The following is a 25114-nucleotide window of genomic DNA, read 5'->3' on the forward strand; positions in this document are numbered from 1 at the left end:
GTTGTCCCTCACGCGGACGTGCGACTATTTGTTGGAGGTGACAGCGTTGTGAATAGCTATACTGGCTCTCAACGTCTGTTTAGCACAACTCCATGAGCGACTCTGACTCACGCTGCTACCTGGGGCTTCACGACGTGTTTGTCGCGCTGGAAACAAAGCGTCTCTGTAAGTTTGTATCCCTAGTGATGGTTTGGCCTGGAGAGCAGTATATAAGTGGTGCTTTTCAGGCACAATCTTCCTCAGCCTACTCAAGCTCAACTGATGAGGGGTGAATTCCCCGAAACACTGTGTATTGAGCAGGGAGTGGTGCTTTCTTTCAGGTTTGCCGAGCGGAAGGTGCGACGTGCTCCTGGTGTGCTCCGGATGGCAGTCGTGAGTCAGTCAAGTGTCAAGTTCGGCAAGAAGCGTTTGCTCCTCGTTGGAGCAACCAACTTTATGACATTACCGCCGAAGTCGCAACTTCTAAGTTCGTATTGTTGTCCCTCACGCGGACGTGCGACTAGTTGTTGGAGGTGACAGCGTTGTGAATAGCTATACTGGCTCTCAACGTCTGTTTAGCACAACTCCATGAGCGACTCTGACTCACGCTGCTACCTGGGGCTTCACGACGTGTTTGTGGCGCTGGAAACAAAGCGTCTCTGTAAGTTTGTATCCCTGGTGATGGTTTGGCCTGGAGAGCAGTATATAAGTGGTGCTTTTCAGGCACAATCTTCCTCAGCCTACTCAAGCTCAACTGTTGAGGGGTGAATTCCCCGAAACACTGTGTATTGAGCAGGGAGTGGTGCTTTCTTTCAGGTTTGCCGAGCGGAAGGTGCGACGTGCTCCTGGTGTGCTCCGGATGGCAGTCGTGAGTCAGTCAAGTGTCAAGTTCGGCAAGAAGCGTTTGCTCCTCGTTGGAGCAACCAACTTCATGACATTACCGCCGAAGTCGCAACTTCTAAGTTCTTTTTTTACTAGGAAGAACAATTCATTGCCAAAAAATCTCTTATTCCAAAATCATGTGATGAGTGGGATTCGAACCCACGCGTAGGTTGAACTCCTCCCATACGCATATGATACATTGAAGCAAGTCATCAAACGCAATGTTCCTGTCGTGGAAATATCTATTTGAGTATTTGGAATGTCTACCCGTTAGCCCCGTGCTGAAATATGTATTTGCAAAATTGAATAATCACCATCACTGATAACACAATCTCAGCCTTGTCACTGCCTTGAATCATGAGTGGACTCTCACCACCGGAAGTGGAGGACGCTCGATAGCTGCTTCGGTAGATATCGCAGTCGCCTTCGACAAGGTTTCACACATCGGGCCCACCTACAAGCTGCAGACACTCGGCATCCGTGGCAGAGCCCTGACCTGGCTGACAGATTATTTGTCCCTCCGGAAGCTACAGGCTGTTGTGAATGGCCAGAGTTCGTCCCCTACCCTATAGAGTCGGAAGTATCCCAGGGGAGCATACTGGGGCTAACTCTGTTCCCCATCTATGTAAACGATGCGGAGCAGTGCGTAGCTCCTGGATGTTCACTGGCCACCGTCGCCGATGATACAACGGTCTACACCTGTATTGTATCACCGGAACTGCTCCCAAACAGTAAGAAAAGCTTACAAGCCACCCTACATGCGCTCCATGACTGGGGAAAGAAGTGGCGGGTCAGGTTTGAGCCCACAGAGTCCCAGCTCATGACGATAGCCCATCAGCGGCACAGGTGGACCTCACGTTTGGAGATCGCACTGTGTCTGAGCTATCGGAGGTAAAACTCCTTAGCATCACATTTGACTTGGGCCTCTCCATCAAGACCCACCTCCACAACACAGCACTCAAGGGGAATACCTCGCCTTCCTGCGCAAAGCTGCTCGCGTACTCGATGGTGATGGTAAACGACCCGTCTACAGAGGTTTGTGAGGCCAGTCCTAGAGTATGCGCCATTGGTATGGATGGGAGCAGCTTCAAGCCTAGGGCTGGATAGCGCTAACGCTTAGACCCTAGGTCGGCGTTGCTACTCCCGCCTCACGGGCACAGGCTCCCTGAGAGCCCCCACTAGTACATTGTCTGTCTTTCTCCTTTGTTTTCTCGATCATTATTTTCTTTTGTCTTCTTCTTCTCCTCTCTTTGTTATGGTCTATCAGTAGGAGGTGCATTCTGTAAAAAGAAAAAGAAAAAAAGTCTGCCTTCTACCAGCCTCTTCGGATTCCCAAGAAAAGTGATAGAGCCTCGCTGGCCTTACGACTAAGCGAGAGTCCCTGGCTGGTTTGCAGTTGGTGATAATCAATTGTCCTTCAAACGTTTCCCGTTAACACCTTTCCAACGTCTTTTGCATAGTGATAATTGGCTCATTTACTGATGTACGATTGTCCACCGGAAGCATAGCGTTATCGAGTTCGACAATAGGGCTCCTTGGTCTTTCTCTTTTGTAAAAGTATAGTATTGCATAGTAAATATTGGCTCATCTACTGATGTACAAAATTGTCAAACTGAATAATAATGTACTGTATTCATAATAATGCCTACTTTCGTTGGATATGGAGAACAATTCATTCCAAAAAAATCTCTTTAAAACATCTCAAGCGATGAGTGGGATTCGAACCCACCATTCTGCGTAGATTGAACGCTTTGCATACGCATAGGTTTACCGTTATAGCAAGTCATCTAACGCAAAGTTCCTGCCGTGGAATTATCTTTTTGAGTATTTGGAATGGCTACTCATTAGCTTAGTGTTGAAATGCGTTTCTGCAAACTTGAAAATCACCATATCTGATGGAAATCTCAGCCTAGTGTGCGTCCCACTAGTCTCTTCGAATTCCCACGGAGCGTGAGTTCGAAGTCAGAAGAAATTGTTGAACGGTCGCTGCTTGTACGACGACTACACCATAGCTTAGCAGTAGAGCATCGCTGGCCTTAGGACTAAGCGAAGGTTCCTGGCTGGTGTGCTGGTGGTGATAGTCAATTGTCCTTCAGACCTTTCCCGCTTACATCTTTCCCTCGTTTATTGACATGCCTCTGTCCTCCTTCTTGGAGCCTTCCGCTTATTCTTATTTTTGTGTTTCTGTTTCGGTATATTTCGTATTTCAAGGCATACCCCGAGGCTATAGGTATTATTGAGTAAAGGACCATTCTGAAACATTCGGCATATATTATGTATTGTTCTTGCTAGGCTGTTCATTCGCCATCCACTGTTAGCTATCTCAACCCTACAGCGTCCCATTTAGAAAAGCGATCTTGTCAGCTTTTCTATTATTGTGTTCACATGGCGCTACCTAACGACACCGCTATTCAGACACATTGTCTACGTAGCTACGTAAGATTCTACGTAAGATGCTCGGTACCTGGTCCTGGACCAGGGAGCTACTCCATGGCTCCTACCATCGCGCGGCCGGCTGGCCGTGTGCATTGCAGACTTTTTTGTGGTTGCCTTTTTGGATGTGCATGCACGAGGAACTTCCTTCTTTGGAACTGCTTCAGGCATGAGCTGTTTCGGATATTTCGTCTCCTGGCCTGGCTTATTTCGTTTCGGCGCTGATGAGACCTCCTTTCGCGGAATATTAATCAATGACAGGTGAGTTGACCAGTTCCCTTTGATTCATTTGCTTGTGTTGACTCTTTCATTTACGAAAAGTGTGCTGATTTTGGGCGGAATGCAATAAATAAAAGCTGACCGGATCTCCTTTCTAAATTTAGCTTTTTCGCTGCCGAGGCCTCCTTTTACGGAATACTCAATGACAGGTGATCCCTGAGTTGACCAGTTTCCTTCGATTCATTTGCTTGTGCTCAACCTTTAACGTACGGAAACGTGTGCTGATTTTATTCGGATTTAGATCCATTTTTATCTCTTTGCCCTTGCCTACGGTGTGCGAAGAACGCCTACTTTCCCTGGATATTGAGAACAATTGATTCCAAAAAATCTCTTTTATTACATCTCATGCGTTGAGTGGGATTCGAACCCACCATTCTGCGTAGATTGAACTCTTTGCATACGCATAGGTTTACCGTTATAGCAAGTCATCTAACGCCAAGTTCCTGTCGTGGAATTATCTATTTGAGTATTTGGAATGTCTACTCATTAGCTTAGTGTTGAAATGTGTTTCTGCAAACTTGAAAATCACCATATCTGATGAAATCTCAGCCTAGTGTGTGTCCTGGCTGGTGTGCTGTTGGTGATAGTCAACTGTCCTTCAAACCTTTCCCGTTAACACCTTTCCCTTAACTATCGCGTGGTCATTATCGGCTCGCTACTCCGCACCTAAACAACATTAATTGCGGAGTATGGGATATGGACACAAAAGACAAAAACACACGAGCTAGAGGCGATACTGTACTGTATTCATGATAATAACCTTTTTTTGCTAGGAAGAACAATTCATTGCAAAAAAATCTCTTATTCCAAACGCATGCGATGAGTGGGATTCGAACCCACCATTCTGCGTAGGTTGAACTCCTTCCATACGCATATGATACATTGAAGCAAGTCATCAAACGCAATGTTCCTGTCGTGGAAATATCTATTTGAGTATTTGGAATGTCTGCCCGTAAGCCCCGTGCTGCAATATGTATTTGCAAAATTAAATATTCACAATCACTGATAACACAATCTCAGCCTAGTCACTGCCTTGAATCATGAGTGGACTCTCACCACCGGAAGTGGAGGACGCTCGATAGCTGCTTCGGTAGATATCGCAGTCGCCTTCGACAAGGTTTCACACATCGGGGCCACCTACAAGATGCAGACACTCGGCATCCGTGGCAGAGCCCTGACCTGGCTGACAGATTATTTGTCCCTCGGGAAGCTACAGGCTGTTGTGAATGGCCAGAGTTCGTCCCCCTGCCCTATACCCCCTACCCTGAGCTATCGGAGGTAAAACTCCTTAGAATCACATTTGACTCGGGCCTCTCCTTCAAGACCCACCTCCACAACACAGCACTCAAGGCGAATTCTCGCCTTCCTGCGCAAAGCTGCCCACGTACTCGATGGTGCTGGTAAACAAACCGTCTACAGAGGTGTTGTGAAGCCAGTCCTAGAGTATGCGCTATTGGTATGGATGGGAGCAGCTTCAAGCCATCTGCGCCTTCTCGATCGAGTGGAGAGACGCGCCCTCCACATTCTTGGCCCTGATGTCCTCCTCCAGAGTTTGGCAGCAAGGAGATTGGTCGCCGTCCACACCTATATGTATAAACTGATGTGTCTGGCAGGGCCACCGCAACTAACGTCAATGGTCACCCCACAGCTTCCTCCACCAACATATCCTCAAACTCGGTCCGACCACTCGGTGCGCCACGAGTCTCAGCTACATAACGTCGACCCAGTGTCCTCTCCTGATTACGTGCGATGGTGCTTCCCCTACAGCATCATTGACGATTGGAACAACTTGACCCCAACTGTGCTGCAGTTTCCGTCACGCCTGACGTCCCTCCAGTCGTTCAAGGGCAAGGTGCATCAGCACCTTCGCCAAAGCCGCTGGTATTGGGCTCCAGACTCGCTGTAACACCCCATATATCCACAATCAGCTCCCTCCCCTCACTTATCTACTTACATGTGTTTCGTAATCCCGTCCATGGTGCGCTGGATAGCGCTAACGCCAAGACCCTTGGTCGGCGTTGCTAGTGCCGCCCCACCGGCACGGGCTCCCTGAGAGCCCCTACTAGTACATTGTCTGTCTTTCTCCTTTGTTGTCTCGATCATTATTTTCTTTTGTCTTCTTTTTCTCCTCTCTTTGTTATGGTCTATCAGTAAGAGGTGCATTCTGTAAAAAGAAAAAGAAAAAAGTCTGCCTTCTACCAGCCTCTTCGGATTCCCACGAAAAGTGATAGAGCCTCGCTGGCCTTACGACTAAGCGAGAGTCCCTGGCTGGTTTGCTGTTGGTTATAATCAATTGTCCTTCAAACGTTTCCCGTTAATACCTTTCCAACGTCTATTACATAATCATTACTGGCTCATTTACTGATGTACAATTGTCCACCGGGAGCATAGCGTTATCGAGTTCGACAATAGGGCTCAAAGCGGACAGAAATTTGCGTCTAAACTCGTAACATTACATTTTAGCTCTGCCTGGTTTTTATCCATGATTACACTGGTTCAAAAACCTAGTTCACTTTGCCCCTACGATGAGTCGTCATCAGCGAGTGCCGAATCCGTAGCGCCGGTGACGCATACAGACATTGATGAGACGAATACTAAACCACGGACAAGAAAAAGAAGACATAGACAAACGGAATACAGAAAAACGAAATCAACATGCAGAGAATTGCAAGAGGCCTACACTGTACAAGATCAACCGCAAATTATGCTATGAATTATTACAACACTGGGAATCAATTACCGAAGACGACAACTTACCGTCAGCATCAAAGGAGCAGTCAATTACAATGAACAAAACGACAGTAACCCGCTGTGTTGTGTGTCAGGGGTGCTCGGTCGGCCCGTCACCGTCCACTTCACATGCTTCGTGAGTTGGCGATGGTGGAGGGTCGGGTTCCCCTGCCATGATTGGTGCTGCACCGAGCTTGTTTTTGTGTGAAAGTTTAACTTTTATTATTATTTTTATATCTATACTTCAAGTATTACAAAATAATTGAGAGGCTTTGAATCGTTTTTATCAAAATCTAAATATTTGCCGGGTTGGAAGATGGGAATCAAAAAACCAAAAACATTAACCCTCGAGGGCCTCGCGCAATGGCAGTGATCGACCTGGTTGAGGAGAAGGACACGCATCATAGCGAGTGCCGAATCCGTCGTGTCCATGGTGCATACAGACATGGACGAGACAAATACTGGACCGCGGACAGGAAAAATAAGACTTAGACAAACAGAAAACAAAAAAAGCGAAATTAACTTCCATAGAATTGCAAGAGGCCTATACTGTAGAAGATCGAAGGCCAATTATGCTTTGAAATATTACAACACTGGGAATCAAGTACCGGGGAAGGCAACGTACCGGCAGGACCAAAGGAGCAGTCAAATACAAAAGATCAAAAAATCTCTTTTTGAATACTCATGCGATGAGTGGGATTCGAACCCACCATTCTGCGTAGGTTGAACTCTTTCCATACGCAAAGAATACATTGCAGCAAGTCATCAAACGCAATGTTCCTGTCGTGGAAATATCTATTTGAGTATTTGGAAAGTCTACTCATTAGCTCAGTGCTGTATTTTGTTGGCAAACTGGAATAAATCACCATCACTGATGAAAATGTCAGCCTAGTCTGTTCTACCAGCCTCTTTGGATTCCCACGAAACGTTATAGAGCCTCGCTGGCTTTACGATTAACCGAAAGTCCCTGGTTGGTGTGCTGTTGGTGATAGTCAATTGTCCTTTATTATTATTATTATTATTGCATCATCATCTCGCGGCAAGCAATGCCAATATTGAATGAGAGAGGGGTGATAGGCAACCACGGCCAAATCAACAAAAGTAAACTGGTAGACATACATGTAGAAGAAAGAAGAAAGAAAGAAAATAACTAAAAAGAAAGACGATAACTCAAAAGAAAGAAAATAACTCAAAAGAAAGAAGATAACTCAAAAGAAAGAAAATAACTCAAAAGAAAGAAGATAACTCAAAAGAAAGAAGATAACTCAAAAGAAAGAAGATAGCTCCATCTGATACGAATTGCACAGTGGCCCAGAACAAGAGAATACCTAGCGAAATGAAGTAGAAAAAGTGCAAAGTCTTCGGCAAGTCTTGGGACCCTGTGACAGCAACGCCCAATGTGCTTGTTCCAAAAATAGAGGGAACTTCAGAAGAGTGGCTGTGCTAGAGATAGGGAAGCAGAGAGAGAGTTTCGGCAAACGTTTACCGTCAACACTTTTTCTACTTTTCCAACGTCTATTAAAAAAAAGTAAATTATCGTGTCCGTTCCCGAAGGAAACTGACTATTGCATAGTCAATACTGGCATAGTACTTAATGGCGTCCAAGCAGCGACCGTTCAACAATTTCTTCCGACATCGAAGTCACGTTTCGTGGGAACCCGAAGAGGCTGGTAGGACGCAGACTAGGCTAGACGTCGACACTGGTGGTCGTGAAAAACTACTGTAAATCAACTAATTTTCGCTGGCGTCGCTGGCGATTTAATTTCACCCATTTCGCCATTGGGTACCAACCGGCCAAAGCTCTTCCCATACGCATAGGATACATTGAAGCAAGTCATCAAACGCAATGTTCCTGTCGTGGAAATTTCTATTATTTGGACTATTTGGAATGTCTACCCGTTAGCCCTGTGCTGCAATGTGTTTTTGCAAAATTGAAAAATCACCATCACTGATGAAAATGTCAGCCTAGTCTGCGTCCTACCAGCCTGTTCGGATTCTACGAAGCGTGAGTTCGATGTCGGAAGAAATTGTTGAACGGTCACTGCTTGGACGACGACTACACCAAAGCTTAGTAGTAGAGCCTCGCTGGCCTTACGACTAAGTGAAGGTCCCTGGCTGGGTTGCTGATGGTGGTGGTCAATGGTCTTTCAAACGCTTCCTGTTAACATCATTCCGTCGTTTACTGCATAGTCATTATTGGCTCATTTATTGATGTACAATTGTCTAACTCTAGCATAACAGTTATCGAGTTCGACAATAGGGCTCAAGCCTGACAGAAATATGGGTCAAAACTCGTTCCATTACATTTTGGTTCTGCCTGGTTTTTATCCGTGATCACACTGGTTCAAAAACCTAGTTCACTTTGCCCCTATGATGAGTCGTCATCAGAGACTGGTGGTCGTGAGAAACTGCATGTCATAGCGAGTGCAGAATCCGTAGCGGGGTAGCGTCCGTGGCGCATACAGAAATAGACGAGACGAATACTGAACCAGGGAGAAGAAAAAGAAGACATTGAACACAAAAAAGCAAAATCATACCGAGTTTTGCAAGAGGCATAAACTGTAGAAGATCAACTGCAATGCAACTACAAGGATGAAAACGACATTAAGTGCGGAATATGGGATATGGACACAAAAGACAAAAACACACGAGCTAGAGGTGATACTGTACTGTATTCATAAAAATAAACTTTTTTTGCTAGGAAAACAAATTCATTCCAAAAATCTCTTACTGAAAAATCATGCCATGATTGGGATTCGAACCCACCATTCTGCGTATGTTGAACTCCTCCCATACGCATATGATACATTGAAGCAAGTCATCAAACGCAATGTTCCTGTCGTGGAAATTTCTATTTGACTATTTGGAATGTCTACCCATTAGCCCCGTGCTGCAATATGTATTTGCAAAATTGAAAAATCACCATCACTGAAGCCGCAGACACTCTGCATTCGTGGCAGAGCCCTGACCTGGCTGACAGATTATTTGTCCCTCAGGAAGCTACAAGCTGTTGTGAATGGCCAGAGTTCGTCCCCCTACCCTATAAAGTCGGGAGTACCCCAGGGGAGCATGCTGGGGCTAACTCTGTTCCTCATCTATGTAAACGATTATAACGAGTGTTATTTGTCGCGCGCGTTTTTTTAAGCAGTTGCAGGTGTTGGAAGCTGTATATATTCGCCCACGTGACCCTGTTCTATGCAAGCAAAAAGAATATGTTGTAGCACTCACACTTTCTAAATAATACGCACTCACCAGTTTTTGTTCACACGCACTCACAGCTGCCACATTCATCTACTGCTACCATTCTCAGATACACTGCAAAGGTTCACACTACACGCGTTATGCATAACCGCTAGCTGTGCTGCATTCTCACGCTTCTTTTCATATTACTCTAGCTATATAACTGGTTGTTTTAGTGATTCTTACTATGTGACGATGTTCCACTGATGATGGTCACACGAAAACGTTCTGGAATTGTTTCATTTTAATTGTTTATACTTGGTTATGAGTGCACAATTGATATTTTTCATTGCTAATAATAATAATAATAATAAACAAACATCGTTTAGATCCCCCATTCAACCATCGATCTACAACAATGCAAATAATTGCAGGTTCCCTTTCCCGCCAGCTGGACATGTATGCTCTCGCCAGGCCGGCAGTAGTCCAATGCCGCTACTTGGCGACTCCCTGGCTCTCACTTTTGTCAGCCAGCTCACACGTCTTGTCGTGCACGCGCACTCGCGCAGACGTCGAGCACACAAGCGTGTAGAAATGTGTTTTTTTGCCGGGAAAGTCGGTAAAAATTAAGTGAGGGTCCCTTTAGTCCTTCGGTCAATTGAATGCCATAATTTAGGACCAGGCTGCTACCTCAAGTGCGGAGTATGGGATATGGACACAAAAGACAAAAACACAGGAGCTAGAGGTGATACTGTACTGTATTCATAATAATAACCTTTTTTTGCTTGGAAGAACTATTCACTCCAAAAAAATCTCTTCTATAACCTTCATGCGATGAGTGGGATTCAAAGCCACCATTCTGCGTAGGTTGAACTCCTCTCATACGCATATGATAGATCGTAGCAAGTCATCAAACGCAATGTTCCTGTCGCGGAAATATCTATTTCAGTAGTTGGAATGTCTATTCGTTAGCCCCGTGCTTCAATATGTCCGTTCCCGAAGGAAACTGACTATTGCATAGTCAATACTGGCATAGTACTTAATGGCGTCCAAGCATCGACTGTTCAACAATTTTTTCCGACATCGAAGTCACGTTTCGTGGGAATCCGAAGAGGCTGGTAGGACGCAGACTAGGCTAGACGTCGACACTGGTGGTCGTGAGAAACTACTGTAAATCGACTAATTTTCGCTGGCGTTGCTGGCGATTTAATTTCGCCCATTTCGCCATTGGGTACCAACCGGCCAAAGCTCTTCCCATACGCATAGGATACATTGTAGCAAGTCATCAAACGCAATGTTTCTGTTGTGGAAATGCCTATTTGACTATTTCGAATATCTACTCGTTAGCCCCGTGCTGCAATGTGTTTTTTGCAAAATTGAAAAATCACCATCACTGATGAAAATGTAAGCTTAGTCTGCGTCCTACCGGCCTGTTCGGATTCCACAAAGCGTGAGTTCGATGTCGAAAGAAATTGTTGAACGGTCGCTGCTTGAAAGATGACTTCACCATACTTAGTAGTAGAGCCTCGCTGACCTTACGACTAAGCGAAGGTCCCTGGCTGAGGTGCTGATGGTGATGGTCAATGGTCCTTCAAACGTTTCCTGTTAACATCATTCCGTCGTTTACTGCATAGTCATTATTGGCGCATTTATTCATGTACAATTGTCTAACTCTAGCATAACAGTTATCGAGTTCGACAAAAGGGCTCAAACTGACAGAAATATGGGTCAAAACTCGTTACATTACATTTTGGCTCTGACTGGTTTTTATCCGTGATCACACTGGTTCAAAAACCTAGTTCACTTTGCCCCTATGATGAGTCATCATCAGCTAGACGGCGAGACTGGTGGTCGTGAGAAACTTCATGTCATAGCGAGTGCAGAATCCGTAGCGGGGTAGCGTCCGTGGCGCATACAGACATAGACGAGACGAATACTGAACCGGGGACAAGAAAAAGAAGACATTGAACACAAAAAAGCAAAATCATACCGAGATTTGCAAGAGGCATAAACTGTAGAAGATCGACTGCAATCAACTACAAGGATCAAAACGACATTAAGTGCGGAGTATGGGATATGGACACAAAAGACAAAAACACACGAGCTAGAGGTGATACTGTACTGTATTCATAATAATAACCTTTTTTGCTAGGAAAAAAAATTCATTCCAAAAAAATCTCTTCATGAATAACCATGCGATGATTGGGATTCGAACCCACCATTCTGCGTATGTTGAACTCCTCCCATACGCATATGATACATTGAAGCAAGTCATCAAACGCAATGTTCCTGTCGTGGAAATAACTATTTGAGTATTTGGAATGTCTACCCGTTAGCCCCGTGCTGCAATGTGTTTTTGCGAAAATGTCAGCCTAGTCACTGTCTTGAATCATGAGTGGACTCTCACCACCGGAAGTGGAGGATGCTCGATAGCCCCTTAAGTAGAGATCGCAGTCGCCTTCGACAAGTTTTCGCACATCGGGGGCACCTACAAGCTGCAGACACTCGGCATCCGTGGCAGAGCCCTGACCTGGCTGACAGATTATTTGTCCCTCAGGAAGCTACAGGCTGTTGTGAATGGCCAGAGCTCGTCCCCCTACCCTGTAGAGTCGGGAGTACCCCAGGGGAGCAAACTGGGGCTAACTCTGTTCCTCATCTATGTAAACGATGCGGAGCATTGCGTAGCTCCTGGATGTTCACTCGCCACCTTCGCCGATGATACAACGGTCTACACCTGTATTGGATCACCGGAACTGCTCCTAAACAGTAAGAAAAGCTTACAAGCCACCCTACAGGCGCTCCATGACTGGGGCAGAAAGTGGGGGGTCAGGTTTGAGCCCACAAAGTCACAGCTCATGACGATAGCCCATCAGCGGAACAGGTGGCCTATCATGGACCTCACGTTTGGAGATCGCACTGTGTCTGAGCTATCGGAGGTAAAACTCCTTAGCTTCACATTTGACTCGGGCCTCTCCTTCAAGACCCACCTCCACAACACAGCACTCAAGGCGAATTCTCGCCTTCCTGCGCAAAGCTGCTCGCGTACTCGATGGTGCTGGTAAACGAACCATCTATAGTACAGGATCCGAAGCTGAAAAATAAAATTGGGTCTGCCACTTCACTCCGAGTACTTGCCGCTTTCAGGGCACATAGGTGATGGTTATAGAAGGTGAATTTTGTTTGTTGGCCCTTCTGAATCGGCCAGGAGGTCATTTCTCTTCAGCACCGCTACTGTCTGGAATGTCTTGCCGCAGACCTGAGAGCCACAGCCTCGCAGTCCCTGTTTCACAGTCACATTTGCACGCACTTCTTTGACACCAAACACAATGCCACTCCTCACTGACATGCCTCTGTCCTCCTTCTTTGAGCGTTGCGCTTATTCTTATTTTTGTGTTTCTGTTTCGGTTTATTTCGTATTTCAAGGCATACCCCGAGGCTATAGGTATTATTGAGTAAAGGATCGTTCTGGAACATTCAGCATAATTGTATTTCTCTTCCTAGGCTGTTCATTACGGATCATTAGCCCTCCACTGTCTGCTATCTCAACCCTACAGCCTCCCATTATAATGGAACTCCCGTAAATTTAGACTACGTCTTTGGGAAATCCTCAAATATATAAAAATAGTAATAAAACCCACCATTCTGCGTAGTTTGAACTTTTGCCATACGAATAGGATACATTGAAGCAAGTCATCAAACTCAATGTTCCTGTCATGGTAATATCTATTCGAGTATTTGGAATGTCTACGCGTTCGGTCAGGGTTGCAATGTATAGGCAAAAGTTTAAAGAAATCACCATATTTGATGAATATATCAGCCTAGGCTGCGTTCTACCAGCCTCTTCGGATTCCCACGAAGCGTGAGTTCGATGTCGGAAGAAATTGTTGAACGGTCGCTGCTTGTACGACGACCACACCATAGCTTAGCAGTTGAGCATCGCTGGCTTCACGACTAAGCGAAGGTACCTGGCTGGGGTGCTGGTGGTGATAGTCAATTATCCTTCAGACCTTTCCCGCTTACATCTTTCCCTCGTTTATTGACATGCCTCTGTCCTCCTTATTTGAGCATTGCGCTTATTCTTATTTTTGTGTTTCTGTTTCGGTATATTTCGTATTTCAAGGCATACCCCGAGGCTATAGGTATTATTGAGTAAAGGACCATTCTGGAACATTCGCCATATTATGATTGTTCTTGCTAGGCTGTTCATTTGCCAACCACTGATTGCTATCTCAACCCTACAGCCTCCCATTTAGAAAAGCGATCCTGTCAGCTTTTCTATTATTGTGTTCACATGGCGCTACCTAACGACACCGCTATTCAGACACGTTGTCTACGTAGCTACGTAAGATTCTACGTCAGATGCTCGGTACCTGTTCCTGGACCAGGGAGCTACTCCATGGCTCCTACCATCGCGTGGCCGGCTGGCGGTGTGCATTGCAGACTTTTTGTTGTTGCCTTTTCGGATGTCCATGCACGTGGAACTTCCTTCTTTGGAACTGCTTCAGGCATGAGCTGTTTCAGATATTCCGTCTCCTGGCCTGGCTTATTTCGTTTCGGCGCTGCTGAGACCTCCTTTCGCGCAATATTACTCAATGACAGGTGAGTTGACCAGTTCCCTTTGATTCATTTGCTTGTGTTGACTCTTTCATTTACGAAAAGTGTGCTGATTTTGGGCAGAATGCAATAAATAATGGAAAAGCTGACCGGATCTCCTTTCTAAATTTAGCTTTTCCGCTGCCGAGGCCTCCTTTTACGTAATACTCAATGACAGGTGATCCCTGAGTCGACCAGTTTCCTTCGATTCATTTGCTTGTGCTCACCCTTGAATTTAGGGAAACGTGTGCTCAGGGGCGTGCTCGGCCCCCAACTAGGGGGGTGCACGGGAGCCGAGGGGAGCCCCCCGGCAATTTTCTGCAGTTACTTTGCAACCTTTCTTGAATTTTAGAGCATATTTGCATACATTACAATTGCAATTACCCAGATTGAAAATTTTTGGGGGGTGCACGTGCCCCCCGTGCCCATCGCCGAGCACGCGCCTGGTGCTGATTTTATTCGGATTTAGATCCATTTTTATCTCTTTGCCCTTGCCTACAGAGTGCGAAGAACGCCTACTTTCGCTGGATATGGAGAACAATTCATTCCAGAAAAATCGCTTTGAAAATATCTCATGCGTTGAGTGGGATTCGAACCTACCATTCTGCGTAGATTGAACTCTTTGCATACGCATAGGTTTACCGTTAGAGCAAGTCATCTAACGCAAAGTTCCTGTCGTGGAATTATCTATTTGAGTATTTGGAATGTCTACTCATTAGCTTAGTGTTGAAATGTGTTTCTGCAAACTTGAAAATCACCATATCTGATGAAAATCTCAGCCTAGTGTGCGTCCTGGCTGGTGTGCTGTTGGTGATAGTCAACTGTCCTTCAAACCTTTCCCGTTAACACCTTTCCCTCGACTATTGCGTGGTCATTATCGGCTCACTACTCCGCACTTAAACGACATTAAGTGCGGAGTATGGGATATGGACACAAAAGACAAAAATACACGAGCTAGAGGTGATACTGTACTGTAGCTGTATTCATAATATTAACCTTTTTTTGCTAGGAAGAACAATTCGTTGCAAAAAAATCTCTTATTCCAAACGCATGCGATGAGTGGGATTCGAACCCACCATTCTGCGTAGGTTGAACTCCTCCCATACGCATATGATACATTGAAGCAAGTCATCAAACACAATGTTCCTGTCGTGGAAATATCTTTTTGAGTATTTGAAATGTCTACCCGTTAGCCCCGTGCTGCAATATGTATTTGCGAAATTGAATAATCACCATCACTGATAACACAATCTCAGCCTAGTCACTGACTTGAATCATGAGTGGACTCTCACCACCGGAAGTGGAGGACGCTCGATAGCTGCTTCGGTAGATATCGCAGTCGCCTTCGACAGGATTTCACACATCGGGGCCACCTACAAGCTGCAGACACCCAGCATTCATGGCAGAGCTCTGACCTGGCTGACAGATTATTTGTTCCTGATGAAGCTACAGGCGGTTGTGAATGGCCAGAGTTCGTCCCCCTACCCTATAGAGTCGCAAGTACCCCAGGGGAGAATACTGGGGCTAACTCTGTTCCCCATCTATGTAAACGAAGCGGAGCAGTGCGTAGCTCCTGGATGTTCACTGGCCACCTTCGCCGATGATACAACGGTCTACACCTGTATTGTATCACCGGAACTGCTCCCAAACAGTAAGAAAAGCTTACAAGCCACCCTACATGCGCTCCATGACTAGGGAAATAAGTGGCGGGACAGGTTTGATCCCACAGAGTCCCAGCTCATGACGATAGCCCATCAGCGGCACAGGTGGACCTCACGTTTGGAGATCGCACTGTGTCTGAGCTATCGGAGGTAAAACTCCTTAGCATCACATTTGACTCGGGCCTCTCCTTCAAGACCCACCTCCACAACACAGCACTGAAAGCGAATACCCCGCCTTCCTGCGCAAAGCTGCTCGCGTACTCGATGGTGTTGGTAAACGAACCGTCTACAGAGGTTTTGTGAGGCCAGTCCTAGAGTATGCGCCATTGGTATGGATGGGAGCAGCTTCAAGCCTAGTGCTGGACAGCGCTAACGCTTAGACCCTAACGCCTTTGCTACTCCCGTCTCACGGGCACAGGCTCCCTGAGAGCCCCCACTAGTACATTGTCTGTCGTTCTCCTTTGTTTTCTCGATCATTATTTTCTTTTGTCTTCTTCTTCTCATTTCTTGGTTATGGTCTATCAGTAGGAGTTGCATTCTGTAAAAAGAAAAAGAAAAAAGTCTGCCTTCTACCAGCCTCTTCGGATTCCCACGAAAAGTGATAGAGCCTCGCTGGCCTTACGACTAAGCGAGAGTCCCTGGCTGGTTTGCTGTTGGTAATAATCAATTGTCCATCAAACGTTTCCCGTTAACACCTTTCCAACGTCTATTGCATAGTGATAATTGGCTCATTTACTGATGTACAATTGTCCACCGGGAGCATAGCGTTATCGAGTTCGACAATAGGGCTCCTTGGTCTTTCTCTTTTGTAAAAATATAGTATTGCATAGTAATTATTGGCTCATCTTCTGATGTACAAAATTGTCAAACTGAAAGAGAGAGCTTGGAAGCTCAGGGCCCTACGCTATGCTTTTTTGCCTTGATGACCTAGACAAAAAAAAAGCATAGGGATGTTATAAATTCTTTAAAAAATTCCTTTTTTTTAGACATAACCTGGGATTCGAACCCGCACTATCGCGCGCCCTGCATTCATCCCCCGATGCACTTCGCATACATACTAATTCTTCCAAGTTGTTTCACATTGTGATCTTGCATTTGAAAGCCCTATTTGAGTTATATGCATTGTGGCCAGCCGTCTTTGATGGCACGGTACGGTAGGGGATAGGGACGGGACAGGTACGATCGAGGGTAATACGACACCGTCTCCCGTACCGTACCGTACCATCAAACACAGCTGGCCACATACAGCTTGCCGCAATATTCAAATAGGGCTTTCAAACGCAAGATAATAACGTAACGCAACTTGAAAGAATGGGTATGAATACGAAGTGTATGGGGGAATGCATGTAGGGCGATAGTGCGGGTTCGAATCCCAGGATATGCCTGAAAAAAAGGGGAATTGAAAAATTTATAACATCCTATGCTTTTTTGCCGTCAGATACGGATAGCGCCAGGCGTGACACAAACAAACACACAAACAAACACCAAACGAGAGAGCTTGGAAGCTCATGGCCCTGCGCTATGCTTTGTTGCCTAGCTTATCGTGCATGTTCTTAGAACTGATGGAAATGCTTTTTCCTTTGATTAGCTCCATCATTGTATTGCAAACACGTTCCAATGAGATACTGAAGTAACGTCTTCTGCATAGTTACGGGACCGGCGCTGACTCTGCCGATCACGGGCGTTCTAGAGTCGACGGGATGTCTGTCCTGACGTTTCCTGGGACTTGCGCTGACTCTACCGATCACGGACGTTCTTCTTCTTCTTATTATTATACTGACGGCAACTAACATCCATTCTGATTGCATTTACTCGTCTCCCTACTTCGTATTTCTTTCCAGAAAATCTCCCCATACAGCAGGGAGTCGTTTACATAATATGACTCCCTGCTATACATCTACATGACTGTATATACGTTATAATTTAGAAAAGCGATCCTGTCAGCTTTTCTATTATTGTGTTCACATGGCGCTACCTAACGACACCGCTATTCAGACACGTTGTCTACGTAGCTACGTAAGTTTCTACGAAAGATGCTCGGTACCTGGCCCATGGACCAGGGAGCTCGTACTCCATGGCTCCTACCATCGCGCGGCCGGCTGGCCGCATGTGTGTGTATTGCAGACTTTTTGTTGTTGCCTTTTCGGATGTGCATGCACGAGGAACTTCCTTCTTTGGAACTGCTTCTTGCATGAGCTGTTTCGGATATTTCGTCTCCTGGCCTGGCTTATTTCGTTTCGGCGCTGCTGCGACCTCCCCTTTCGCGGAATATTACTCAATGACAGGTGAGTTGACCAGTTCCCTTTGATTCATTTGCTTGTGTACTCTTTCATTCACGAAAAGTGTGCTGATTTTGGGCGGAATGCATAATGGAAAAGCTGACAGGATCTCTTTTCTAAATTTAGCTTTTCCGCTGCCGAGGCCTCCTTTTACGGAATACTCGATAACAGGTGATCTCTGAGTTGACCAGTTTTCTTCGATTCATTTGCTTATGCTCACCCCTTCAAATTTTACGGAAACATGTGCTGATCTTATTCGGATTTAGATCAATTTCAATATCTCTTTGCCCTTGTCTACAGTGTGCGAAGAACGCGAGTTCACCTTCTTGACGGTAAGGCTTATGTTAGATGTGTTGTCGAAATACTCATATTCATTGTACATTGGTACGTTACAAGTAATGCACTGGTCAGTGGCATACTATCGTTGGCAGTTCCCAATCTGGAGGGAAAGGTTCAAGGACCCATTGACCGAGTTTACAAAATAAATTCGCATATCAGGGAAAATCTCCAGAGTCTGGGCTTTTTGATTTGTGAGTACCGCCGAGATTGCACTGCCCAAATACAGTTTCGTGCCGCCAAAGGAAGAATTACGATCTGCAATCTGTTTGTAGTACCTGCAAGAATCTGGAGTACATGTATCGTACTTTCTCTGTTGCTGTTTCAATTGCCGTCATGTTGCTAAAGAAAGGTTCATTAGAGAGGTTCTGCAAAACGAAAATTCGAACGAAGCTTCGCGACAGTCCTTGCGAAAGTGTGTATGAATTTTTGCATGAACTTTGCGTTCTGCACATTTTCGTACTTTGCGCGGGCCAAGTGCACGTACGCCATGACCTGATCTCACGAAATTTCCTACGACAGTTCATTTCGTGCTCCCTGCAAGTTTCGCGCCCAAAGTTGCGAAAGTTCATGCGAAGTTTCGCACGTCATGACATAGAGCGAAAGTTTGTACCCATTTTCGTTTTGCAGAACCTCTCTACAGTCCGTGCGCCAAGGGGTACTCAAGGGCTGATTTTATTTGCAACCGCGGGAAACGAAGTCACCAAGACGCCTTCATTTGAGGCTTTTGGAATTGGAGAATTTATTGAATTTAGGTATGGCTCTCGTCCCTTCTAGAGAACTAACCAAGACCCTGTGGGGGCAGAAGGAGACTTCTTTGGCTCCGTGAATACACTAGCTATGCGGTGGTCTAGTTAGTTTGAGTGTGTGGTTCGTATTCAAAGTGTTCCAAGCCGCAGTTCACTCGAAGGTCATCGTGGATACGTCTGCACTTGAAAATCAAGGCTGGAAAGGACTGCCTGGTGTGTCCGAACGGTATGTTTTGCACTGAAGGCATTTTCTGCATGAATTGTTGAAAGTGTCTACTTGTTCGAAATGCAAAAGAGATGGTCGTAGATCCTTGGCCCACAACACCCCACTAAATAAACTATGACCTGTCGTGAAATTATGTGAAATTGATCAACACAATCATCCACAAATTATCCCATGCCAAAGCACTGCAAATGCAAATAATGGCATCCCTTTACCTAGGTCATGTTTGTAGGGCATTATGCCACATCTTTGCATGATTTCCTCATGCAAATCGTGTGCCTAGCTTCGAAAACACATTGCGCTAAAGGCCGAATATATACCTGTGAATCAGAACAACAGCACTCACTATTGCTTTCATGAGTGGTAATGGTCAGCTGAAAGGAAACTTCTATCCATCAACTCATAAGTAAAGTAATGACTAATCTCCTTGCTGCGCATGTGGTTCCTTCGTATTTACATGTACCGTAACGTACCGCCAGAGCGCCCCACCATCTCGTCCTTTCGTGGTCGTATTGTGGAGGTGGTCTCCTGTCTGTAGGTTATACGACACAAACTTTGTACACATATTATTGCACGTTCTGCAGACAATCCGTACCTTCGAGCGGACACGAGCTCCACACAAAAACCTGCTTAGTGTGACCTTAGTACACTAAGTTGCTCACACCGTACGAACTTCGTTGCACTCTGCCATACGATTTTCCTTTCCCTGGCTGTGAAATCTGTCGCGGCAAAATCAAGGTGGGGCGCTCTCGCGGTACTTTACGGTATGTGCGCCTCTCTGTGTTCGGTGAATGATTTTGAATATTTGCGCACGACTTCAGGATAGTGCACATTGTGTGGATGTACCTGCGCATGTAATCCTTTCATGATTTAAAAATTAGGAGCCATGCTTCTCATCACCGTGGACAAGTAAATGTCAGCCAATTACGTAGCGTTTGGAGACTTGCACAAGTACAGTTGCGTGTCAATTATGCGGCACCCGCGGAATAAAATGAATATTCTGGACGACTGAAGCTACAAAGCCATCTTGTGTTAACAGATCAAAAAGACAGTACTTCGAAGTACCTGTATTTATCACTAGTATTACCCTGAGACAGTCGTACTCATCTCTAGAGACTGGCTTGTATTTAACTCTACGTAATGGCAACTTTCATGATGCTGACTGTCTACATTTACTTGAAGTAGGACTATAAAATTAATACTAAATATAAGGTCTATAAGCTGTCAGTGCGATGCTGTTGGATACCCGACATGCCATGTGACTGACCGCCAGATAAACGACATGCGATTGTACCGGTCACAGTGTAGCTGGGTTTTCACGAAAAAATGAAACTTATACGATTGTGAGAAAAGTTCAGAAACCACACTTACACATACACACACGCAGACACACACACACACACACACACACACACACACACACATGCGCGCACGCGCGCACACGCACACACACACACACACCTGTCCTGTTCTGTTGAGCCACTACCACAACTTCGCACAAGGATCGCATCGGCCCCAAAGGGGCAGTAGAGCGAAAGTGAGAGGTGTTGGCTTCGAGTTCACCTATCCCTACGGTGAACGCAACCTCGATCGAAAGTCATGCCGAATGGATTTATCTACCACGCGCGCGTGCGTGCGCGTATACAAAACGGAGGAAGGATTACTTACTCTCCCTGTATGATGTATCTGTTGTATTCGTGAACAATGTCATTGATGTTTTCCCATGCATGTTTTTGAATATGCGAGCATAACTTCCAACATCAAGCACATTCTTGCTTCTCATCAGCATGTACAAGTTTATGTTGGGCAGTTATGTAGCGTTTGTTTTACCGGCTGCGTTTGTTGGTGCTTGCAGGTCATTGGCATGCTGTCTGTTTCACAGAAGCTCGTGTAACAGGTTCACCGTACAGCTATGAATGCAATGTAGCGTGTCGAAGCCACTTCGGTATGACGTGATGCCTAATTCCCTGGTACCAAAATTGCGAGTATGCAAGTGATCGTCAAGCCTGTCCCCTGTACAGTAGCCGTCTTGCCTTGTTACGCCTGGCTCTGACTCTGCGTTCTCGTATACTCCATGCAATGTTACAAGGAATACTGCTCCCTTCTCAAACAATTCATTGGCAACAAAACGCTCGGCTATGCCGTGTAACTTTGCTGTGCGGTTTGTGCTTTGTCAATGTTGTGTACCAGTTCATGATCTGTGCTTGCTGGTCTGTTTGTTTTCTCTCGCACAATTGAGGCGCTGTAGCACAGACAGTGTACAGTGTCGACCATCCTGCCCAGGCTCTGATCTCACGTACCACAGTACGGTTTCTCTTGTTGCTCACTGTAATGTGCATGATACAAGCTCCTTGGTACTCCATCATCACCTGGTGCTGTTGCTGCCATTGTTGGACCCTGCTGATATCCTTCTCGCAATGCCCGAACGTTGTTCCAACGAATGCACAACTCGCTCTTAGTTGTCACATTCGGTTTGGTCTCGTTCCAGTCTTTCGAATTGAGTGAGTGCGTAAACTTGTATGAAGTGGTGAAGCAAAAGCCGTGCGCCGGCAAACATTCAATGTCCGGGTGTAATGACGCACCAAGGCCCCGGGACTTGCGTCCAATTCCTGAGTGATTTTTGTGTGCCTAGCCTCTAGGTATCATACCATATTTGTTTGGTTCAACCGTTTTGGATGCCCACTGCAATACCATTCACTGTATTATGTGTGTACGTTATCGAAGAAATCTCCCATATTTTTGGGTGGACAAACCTCGCCATAAGTCAGTAACCTGGCATTTTGCACCAACAGAACTTCTAGGATATCAGCGCCGTCTCAGTACCTGGGGACAGTTGTAAAGAAAAAGAAAAAATACCCTTGGCCCACAATGCCCCACTAAATAATCCGAAGGGTGTCGCGAAGACGACAATTTCCTTACCTTTCTTTCGTGGACGAAAAAAGACACTTCGCTTCGTCTGTTGCGCATGAAACGAAACATGAGGGTAGTGTTTATCAATTAGAATGGGTATCATGCACGAAGGAATGGCGAAAAGGTACTATGCTCGAGCGCTGGTCGTCGTCTTGTTTGTCAATTTTGAGTCCCATTGAGAATTTTCTTCTCCAGACCTCTCAAATTTCCCGCGGTTGCAAATAAAAGTGCAACTTCTAGACGACTTTTTTGAATTTGGCGCACGGACTGTCTAGTGACTCATTTGTTTCATACGAGACGAGTCAATGAGTCGGTGTGGCTTAGAATCTTTCGCTGTAGAAGAAATCTATTCGTGTCTCTATTGGAGAAAGAATTGTATTCACTGGTTATAAAATAGGTTAAGACAAACTCACAGAATAAATACCATCGGTCCCTTGGTGTTCGTCCTAAAGAGGTTCGACTGGATATCATTCATACTCACCAAAAGATGTGTACGATTTTATTATTGTGGAGTGCCTTGTTCATCTCTCAGTACCTCCAACCATAGCCTTGCCCCTTTTATCCTCAGGATCAGTGTAGTTGTTGGAACAAGGTGTCGGACTCAGCAATGTATTTGTCTACATTTTAATACATGTTTATTGTTCCTCCTTTGCTGTGTTGTTTTAGAAAATCGTGGACTTACAGTTTGAAGTCATTGAACTACTCCCAAACGTTGTATCGACACCAACAGGATTACCATTTCAGTGCAATATGATGCAGGATGACCTTATCACGATAACCCATGATTATAAACCATTATAAACACAGAATCAACAAAAACATCTGCGACACGCACCTGGCTACATTTCTCAAATAAATCTGATTGAGGGTGGGGAAATCTGAACTATCTGAAAGGCAAGACAATTTTATGACAGAGTCATGAAATTCTGCAACAGCAAGCTGCAACATGCGCAGAATGACCTCCGTATATAAAAGTATCACCACCACCAGACCACTACTCACATGTCATGTTTCCCAGCAGAAGAACATGCAATTGCATTATGCTAGTGCCATTTTCTGCAAGAAAAGGCTTGCACATCAATGCGTATAATACGGTATTGATATGATGTTGCCTTGGACCAATGCGGAAAATGCGAAAAAATATTTCAAAAAGTCCTACGGAGGACCCAACGTAGGAAAGAGCTTTCCTACGGAATTCCGTAGAGAGATTTACGTATGAAAGCTGCCCTCGCTCCCCGGCGCGTACGACATACGGATTTTCATACGTCATTACGTAGAGCGAAACCCCCCTAATGATATACATGTAGGCCATTCCATTGATTGGTGACAGAAAAAACAAAAGAAATTATAGCAATAAAAACTGCTTTATGGCAGTTTTCTAAAAAAAGTTATTGTGTTCTAGTCCATGGACCCCGTCTAAAAAGTAAGAAATTAACGAAATGTGATAGCCGAAAATTAAAATTTCACACAAAACCTCACAATAATCACACACAGAATGAAAAGCTACATGTAGAAGACCTTTTCCCCTCGTGATCCTCTTTCCTATGCATGCATGTTGCCAATTGTTCACGTGTGTTGGTGCAGTACAAGTTTAGTGTTGAAAGCAGCATTTCAAGTGTTGTGATTATTGTGAGGTCTCGTGTGAAATTTTAATTTTCGGCTATCACATTTCGTTAATTTCTTACTTTTTAGACGGGGTCCATGGACTAGAACACAATAACTTTTTTTAGAAAACTGCCATAAAGCAGTTTTTATTGCTATAATAATTATGCTATCGGCCTACATGCGATTCCCGGGCTGGTCGACAGGCGGCCCAGCCAGCCTGCTAGTATAGTGGGATCTCGGCCTCGCACACATATCCACACAAAATGTTACTGCACTGAATGCATTCCCCCGATACACTTCGCATATATACTCATTCTCTTGTTGGTACCGTACCCTTGATGGTACGGGACAGGTACGGGATAGCGCCAGGCATTTCGATGGCACACACAAACAAAAATATTGGGGCCGGCTGTCTTTGCTAGTACGGTACAGTACGGGACAGATACGGGATAGCGCCAGGCGTGACACAAACAAACAAACAAACAAATAAACAAACAAACAAACAAACAAACAAACATACACCAAATTAAAGCTGTGTGGACCCTGGCTAGCGCCAGACGTTACTGAAGTAACGTCTTCTGCATAGCTACGGGAATTAAAGCTGTGTGGACCCTGGCTAGCGCCAGACGTTACTGAAGTAACGTCTTCTGCATAGCTACGGGAATAATAATGTACTGTATTCATAATAATGCCTACTTTCGTTGGATATGGAGAACAATTCATTCCAAAAAAATCTCTTTAAATCATCTCATGCGTTGGGTGGGATTCGAACCTACCATTCTGCGTAGATTGATCTCTTTGCATACGGATAGGTTTACCGTTATAGCAAGTCATCTAACGCAAAGTTCCTGTCGTGGAATTATGTATTTGAGTATTTAGAATGTCTACTCATTAGCTTAGTGTTGAAATGCGTTTCTGCAAACTTGAAAATCACCATATCTGATGAAAATCTCAGCCTAGTGTGCGTCCCACTAGTCTCTTCGGATTCCCACGGAGCGTGAGTTCGAAGTCAGAAGAAATTGTTGAACGGTCGCTGCTTGTACGACGACTACACCATAGCTTAGCAGTAGAGCATCGCTGGCCTTACGACTAAGCGAAGGTTTCCAGCGGGTGTGCTGGTGGTGATAGTCAATTTTCCTTCAGACCTTTCCCGCTTACATCTTTCCCTCGTTTATTGACATGCCTCTGTCCTCCTTATTTGAGCCTTGCGCTTATTCTTATTTTTGTGTTTCTGTTTCGGTATATTTCGTTTTTCAAGGCATACCCCGAGGCTAT

The 25114-nt window shown here is 45.2% G+C and overlaps 1 long non-coding RNA gene across 1 annotated transcript; it reads left to right on the forward strand.

The window, feature by feature from the left end:
* Window positions 1–18996: 18996 nt before the first annotated feature.
* Window positions 18997–21885, forward strand: LOC135824705 (uncharacterized). Its single transcript, XR_010554924.1, has 2 exons — window positions 18997–19327; window positions 21180–21885. It is a non-coding gene; the product is annotated as an uncharacterized LOC135824705 (long non-coding RNA).
* Window positions 21886–25114: the final 3229 nt, after the last annotated feature.

Source organism: Sycon ciliatum, chromosome 9 (genome assembly GCF_964019385.1).
Source record: "Sycon ciliatum chromosome 9, ocSycCili1.1, whole genome shotgun sequence".
NCBI lineage: Eukaryota > Metazoa > Porifera > Calcarea > Leucosolenida > Sycettidae > Sycon > Sycon ciliatum.